Source organism: Oryx dammah, unplaced genomic scaffold, assembly GCF_014754425.2.
Source record: "Oryx dammah isolate SB20612 unplaced genomic scaffold, SCBI_Odam_1.1 HiC_scaffold_8, whole genome shotgun sequence".
Taxonomy (NCBI): domain Eukaryota; kingdom Metazoa; phylum Chordata; class Mammalia; order Artiodactyla; family Bovidae; genus Oryx; species Oryx dammah.
Genome location: NW_024070192.1, coordinates 1,736,686 through 1,743,935, shown reverse-complemented (window position 1 = coordinate 1,743,935; position 7,250 = coordinate 1,736,686).

Sequence of the window (7,250 nt, the reverse complement as noted above, 5' to 3'; positions counted from 1 at the left end):
GGCCAGTCTGCCGGGCTGCCTGTAACCCATTCTCAGCTCCATCGTGTACACTGGAACCCGGGTCAGAAACTTCTACCCATCGGGAGTTCCCATATTTCCCTGAACTTAACAGTCACCTGGGCAATCACGCTCCTCCCCATCTTCCCTCCCCCAGAGCAGAGATCAGAAGCTCTGAGGTTGAGTCCCCGGGGCAGCAGCATGCTGTAAAGCCCGGCTGGTAGAGTGGCCAGTTCATCCCAGTTTCCCCAGGACTGACTTGCTCAGTCTTCCTGGGACTTTGTATCTTTTAATACTAAGAGTCCTGTCCCAGGACCCTGCAGTCCTGGTTTTAAAACTGAGTATCTCAAGTCCCTGGAACTCATGCAAACTGCACGGTTGGTCGCCTGTCCACTCGTGATTCCAGTGTGCAGCCACATAGAGACCTCTGCACGCCGACCTTCCCACGAACCAGCCCCAGCGCCTCCTCTCACAGGTCACTGCTGCCCATCTTCCCAGCCGCTGACCAGGATCCCCTGCGGAGGGGCCACGTGCCCAGAGCCAGGCATGCTGGAACATCCAGACACGGGATTTCAACCCCACCCTCAGGGAGGGTGAGCAAACTGAGCCACATGCTAGAAACACAAGCAAAATGGAACAGTAATAACAGCAGCGCCATAAACTGATGGGCCCAGGGCATGAGGGCCGGCCAAACTGGAGATGCTTTCTGCTAAACCCAGTACCCGCCCCGCATCCCTGAGGCCTTGCTGAAGGACGACGTCCCCAGGTAGGGACGGCCTCTCAACGTACAGGGCACCTGGGAGAGGGGATGCCCCGTGAACTGAAGACCACGGGACCCTTGTGTGGACTCCTTAGGGTGGGGTAGGTGTGGTGCCAGAAGCCTTACAAGGCCTTGGGCTCCATGACCTCGTCATGTGAGCATCATCCTCGCTTTATCCACGAGGAAACAAAGGGCTAGACGTTAAGGGATTGGCCCAAGACGGCTGCCAGTCAGAGCTAGAGCCAGGACGTGAGCCTGCTGTGCGGAGCAGGCACCCCCCGGCCCCCACACTCTAGTCTACGTTTTTTAATTAAACTACGTATATACAGTGGAATATTACTGAACCATAAAAAGAACCAAATAATGTCATCTGAAGCGGTATGGGGGGACCTAGAGATTATCGTAAGTCAGACAGAGACAAATACCATATGATATCATTTATATGTGGAATCTAAAATCTGCTGCAAATAAACTCGTCTGCAAAGCAGAAACAGACTCACAGACACGGAGCCCAGACTTGTGGCTGCCAGTGCGGGGAGGAGTTGGGGCGGGTGGACTGGGAGTCGGGTCAGCGGGTGCAGACTAGTACACAGGGATGGAAAAGGCAAGGTCCTACTGTGGAGCATGGGAAGCTGCTGCTTTTCCATTTTCTCAGTTTAAACTTTTCATTTGGTATCGGTATTTGGTACTTTATTTGACGTGACCGATTTACACTGTTGTGATAATCTCCGGTGGACAGCAAAGGGACTCAGTCATACATCTGCATGTACCCGTGCCCCCCAAACTCCGCTCCCGTCCAGGCTGCCGCATAACACTGAGCAGCGTCCCCTGTGCCGCACAGCAGGTCCTTGTTGGTTACCTTTAAATAGAGCCGGGCAAAGCTGACCGTTCCAACCTTCCTAACTATCCCTCCCCTCCAGCCATGAGCAGCGAGCTCCAGTTTAGCCATTATTCTCTGCCCAACAGGAGATGCAAAGACTGGTTTTCCCCCGAGACCTGCCCCTGAGCCCACACATGCAGAGACTGGGCATCTCCTGCCCCACCGAAGGGAGTCTTCAGGACTTACCCTTGTCTTCTGCAGAACTGGGCTTGGGGAAGGACGCCAACAACCATGAAAAGGAGAAACCTTCGAGCCACGTGAAAACACCTCTATTCCCCCCAATAGTTAAGGCAACAAAATCTAATGATAGGAAATAATAAACATTGCAGAACTGCATTGTGGCCTCTCACTGCAAGGACTAAAACAGCTCCCCAGGACTTGAGAAGCGCTCATTCTCTAACCCAACTTAAGGCGTTCCGTCAACATGCCTCTGTGAACAGTCTGGGAAGGATGAGCCACTTAGAGGCTGCAGTGTCCAATGAGAGCCGAATCCTCCCCGAGTCCACTTGTCTCAGGTCTCTGAAGACACAGGGGAGGAGGCAGGTACAAGTCAATGAGTCAGGGACCCCACTCTTTCCATCCTTCTGGTCTACCAGCACCAGAGTGTTGTATGGTGACCTTGGGGTTAGCTCTTCGTGGTCACCAAAGAGTTGGCACTGCAGCAACACCACATCCTCACAGGAGCACATCTAACCCTGAAAGGCTGAAGCTTCTGCCCACATCACACACACACACACACACACACACACACACAGCCAGAAGGAGAACCTCCCCCAGCCACCGCTGAGCAGATTTCCCAGCAGCTCTCCTTGGCAAGGATGTGGCTCGCCCATGCTGTGACCACAAGGGAAGCTGGGAAGACAAGTCTTGGATATTTGCTGGGGGCAAGTTCTACCCTTAGGAAAACTGCTGATAAGCAATGAGTGTCTGCTACCCTGGGACACTCCCTAGTTTGCGGCTCAGACCCTTTGAGTGAGAAATTCCTACTTAGGCTGAGTGAAGACCTGGCTTCTTACAGTTTCTAAGCATACATCCTAAGGCTGCTCCTCCATGTTAAATAGCTTTCATTTTTCATTTTAAAAGTAACGTATGTTTATAATAAAAGTCACTCAAAAATATAAATAAGAAAGGGCTTCCCTGGTGGCTCAGTGGTAAAGAATCCTCCCACAATGCGGGAGACTCAAGCTCAATCCCTGGGTCAGGAAGATCCCCTGGAGGAGGGCATGGCACCCCACGCCAGTGTTCTTGCCTGGAGAATCCCACGGACAGAGGAGCCTGGCGGGCCACAGTCCACGGGGTCACAGAGAGTCAGAGATGACTCAGCGACTGAATGGCAACAATAAAAGAGAAAACAACTGCCCAAATCACAATGCTGGGCAACAACCAGCGTTCGCATCTGGAAGCTTTTATTGTTCTCCGGGCCTGGATCCGTTTTCCAGACTTATTTTCTGGTTGCGCCACAAGGCATGTGAGATATCAGTTCCCCAACCAGGGCTCCAACCCATGGCCCTGCACTGGAAGCCCAGAGTCTCAACCACTGGACAGCCAGGCAAGTCCTGCCTTTTCTGCAGTTTTCACTGGGTGGTTTTTTGCCACCATGGTCCAGCACCTCTCAGAGAGTCAAAGGCCCCCCTCCGGGTCCCCTTCTGGGTGACTGTGGTCAGCAAAGTCACGGCCCCTGTTTGCATTACAGCTTTGTCCCCAGGCAGGGGGTCTACCCTTTCCTTTGAACTTTTGACTATACTAAACAACTTCCCCCAAAACTAAAAACAAAATCTATTCCTTCTTCATTTGTAATCTTTGGCCTTTTTTTGCTGATTCCCAGAGCTTAATTTTTTCACATCAGCAAGCTTATTTCTGAGCCACAGGACATGCACACCGGCTCGGTCCCCTCCTCTCTGGCACACGCCTCCTTCAATCCCAGGCAGACAGCTCCCCTTGCAACTATACTGATTAATTCAATTGCCTACTTGTTTTTCCTCTGACTGCTGTGATTCATGATGACATAGGCAGAATTTTATATTTTAGCCTTTCCCATCTCTCTTAAGCCAGGAATTCACACACTATGGCTCTCAGGTCAAACCTGAGCTTCCGGTTTTTTCTATAAAGTTTTACAGGAAAGGCATTTGTTAGCACAGCTTTTACTGTGGCTTTGGGGCCACGGCAGCAGAGTTGACCAGTTACAACTGCAACTCTACAGCTCAGAAAGCCGAAAATACTCACTCTCTGGCCCCTTCCAGATAAAGTTGTCTGTCCTTTCTTAAACCAAATTCCCCTTCATGATTTCCAACTAAGGGATTCTACTCCACTTATCTCCACTTCGCAAAAATATCCTTGAAATCTGGAGTCCATGACTATGTCCATCGACCAGCAGAGGAAGTCAGGAAGGTCTCCAGGTCTCTTTCTAAGAGGACGTGGGGTCGACAGCTATCTGATGCTGTCCCAGCACACCCTCCCTGCACACAGGCTAGTGTGCCTTCTGGTGAAGAAACCATCCTGCATGTATCGTGCGTGACCTGGCAGTGTGTGAAGCTTCTGTCTTTCTCTCTTTTTATTCTAACAATGAGCCACCACTTCACACCAGCTTCCACTTCCAGGTGGAGAATTCCATACAGAAAGACTGGCTCTCCATGGATGCCGGGGAGGGCTTAACCTCAACTACCCCACCTGGTTTCTTTTATGCAAGGTGTAAACTTCCTCCCAGACTCGAGCAGAGATAGCTCTAGACAATCACCATGGAATGCAGGGAGAGTGTGAGACCCAAGGAGGAGACTGTCCACACTCAGACCACGTGCCCAGGCATGAAGAGGAAGAACTACTAGTGAAATTCACAGCTGACAATGAATCTGCTTTACATCCATCTTTGCAAAAACCCATTAATGCACCGAGCGAATCTACACAAAGCTTTGCCCTAGGACTTGAGCAAGGCAGGACTCAGATGAAAATAATAAAAACCACACCACGAGTGTATCCTGAGTAATTACTTTGTTCTGCATATTGTATTCAAAGATTTTGTGGGGCTTCCCTAAAAAAAATTAGCATTATTTATCTCCTGATGAGTTGGGCTTCCCTGGTGCCTCAGAATCTGCCTGCAATGTGGGAGACCTGGGTTAGATCCCTGGGTCGGGAAGATCCCCTGGAGGAGGGCACGGCAACCCACTATAGTATTCTTGCCTGGAGAATCCCATGGACAGAAGAGCCTGGGGGACGACAGTCCGTGGGGTCTCAAAGAGTCAAACACGACTGGGCGACTAAGCACAGCCCACAGCACATCTCCCAGTGGCTCGGGGGTAAAGAATCTGCCTGCCGACGCAGAAGACACGGGGTTTGACCCCTGATCCATGTAGACCTCACATGCAGCGAGGCAACTAAGCCCACGCACCACAAATATTGAGCCTGTGCTCTGGAGCTCGGAACTGCAGCTACTGAAGCCTGCACGCCTGGAGTGTGTGTTCTGCGACAGGAGAAGCCACCGCAGCGAGAAACCCGAGCACCGCAACTAGAGAGGAGCTCCCGCTCGCTGCCGCTAAAGAAATACCCGCCCAGCAATGAGGACCCAGCACAGCCAAAATAAATAAAATTACATATCGTTTAGTCCACACTACTATTCCCCTAAATTAATCCACCATCATTAAGGATGAGAAAACTGACCTTTAAAGAGATTATGGTGGCATCGGGCAGGCACTGGGCGGGCAGCCTCGACAGCCCAGACGCGCCCCCCAGGCTTGCCCCAGCACAGCAGCCCCACTGGCGTCGTTTATCTCACACACTTGTTTAGAACCCGCCGCACACATCCTCACCCGCTCCTGCCCTGTGGTTTATTTGTCCTCTGCTCTTTCCTGCACTCTCTTGATAAAATAACCCACGCGTACGCAACAAATGTTAATGGAGTCATCTGTCACTGCTGGTAGATAACGTCTTTCAGTTTTCGCCGCTGCCTCCTAGACCTGAGGCCTCAACGTGAGCGCCTCCCCTCCTGGCCTCGGAGGGGGCGAGGACCCGGAAGGGAGACGCTGGGCTCTTTATGTGCAGGGTCCCCAGGGACAGGGCCCGGGGTGGACGGGTGGAGAGGAGGGGAGCTCTGGGTACTGCCAGCAGCTTCGAGCTGGTTCAGGGAGAGCTTTGCCACTCAGGACAGGACAGCCTTGGGCGTGATGCCTGTGCAATGTTGAGGAGTCCGGCTCCTGGTGAACAAGCTCGGTCTGATTATTTAGGCCTGGCCGTCCACAGTTGCAAGGCTTTTCCTGGCAGGTCACAGGCCAGGCCTGCTGGCAGTCACGCACCACAGACTCTGAAGGGTCCCCCTGGCCTGCTGGCTTTTCACACCCTTGTCTCTCAGTGTCTGGGGGGGAAGGATCGGCCCCAGGACCCCCTGCGGATGCTAAAATTACAGGGTGCTCAAGCCCCTTACTCGAAACTCTCTGCTTGTGACCTGCACACATCCTCCTGTACACTTCAATCATCTCCAGGTTAATTCCAGCCCCTAATATGCTGTTGGCACTATGGGGACCGTTGCCAGTGGGGAGGGAGGTTGCAAATTCAAGTGTCACTTTCTGGAATTTTCTGGAGCCTTTTCCCACAGTGAGTTGAACGCAAGGATGAGGGATGAGGAGACACGGAGGGCCCACGGTGCTGGCAGTCCCAGCCCTGGCGCTTCCTTTCCTGGTGTCTCTCTCTGCAGCCTTGGGTGCCACGGGCTTCTTCAACAGCTACTGGGGGTGGGGGTGGGAGGACCTTGAGACCCCGCCCCACCCTGACCCAGGACCCCGCCCCCTCCCCCGCCTTCCCCTCCCCTGGCCGTCCCTGAGCCAGCCTCAGGTTCCCCTCGCAGAGGCACAGCTCCCTGCCGCTGGGATCCAACCTGGGGGTCACTGCTGCAGGGAGGAAGATGGCCCGGGGCTCAGCCTCTCCTTCCGTTTCTGTTTCTGGGCCCGTCGCAGTCGTGTCTGAAGGCTTCACTCCCTCATTCTCGGCTGCTGCCCCGGATCGGCAGCGGCTCAGCGTCCGTGTCCAGCTCCCCGAGCTCCAGGCAGACACGCCCGCGGCCCTTCTCCAGTGACACGGCTGACGGGGAGCCTGGAAGGCGTCCAGCGCAGGGCAGTTGCTGCCATGCCTTTTCCCTCACCTTTTCCAAGACTTGATTCTAAGCCTCACATCCAGACCTCTGTGCACATGTGTATGTGAGTGTGTGTACGTGTGTGTGCACACGTGTATGTGAGTATGTGGGTGTGGGGTGTGTGCACACACGTGTGGGTGTGTGTGTGCACGTGTATGTGTGTTGTGTGTGTGAGTGTATACATGTGTGTGCACACGTGTATGTGAGTATGTGGGTGTGGGTGTGTGTGCACACACGTGTGGGTGTGTGTGCACACGTGTGTGTGTGTGCACGTGTATGTGAGTGTGTGCACACACCATGAATTCAGGGAAAAGCTGCCTGCAGCCCTCAGTCTGCGACACACTCCCTCCCAGCCCCCCGGAGGAACCCACCTTTCTCTCTGATGCTCACTTTTCTCCCCAAAGTGGAGAAATTCTCCTGCCCAAAGGGCGGAGGCCGCGTCTGGCAGAGAAGGCCGGCCTGGGGAACCACATACCACCGTTTCTGCAAAACTAAGC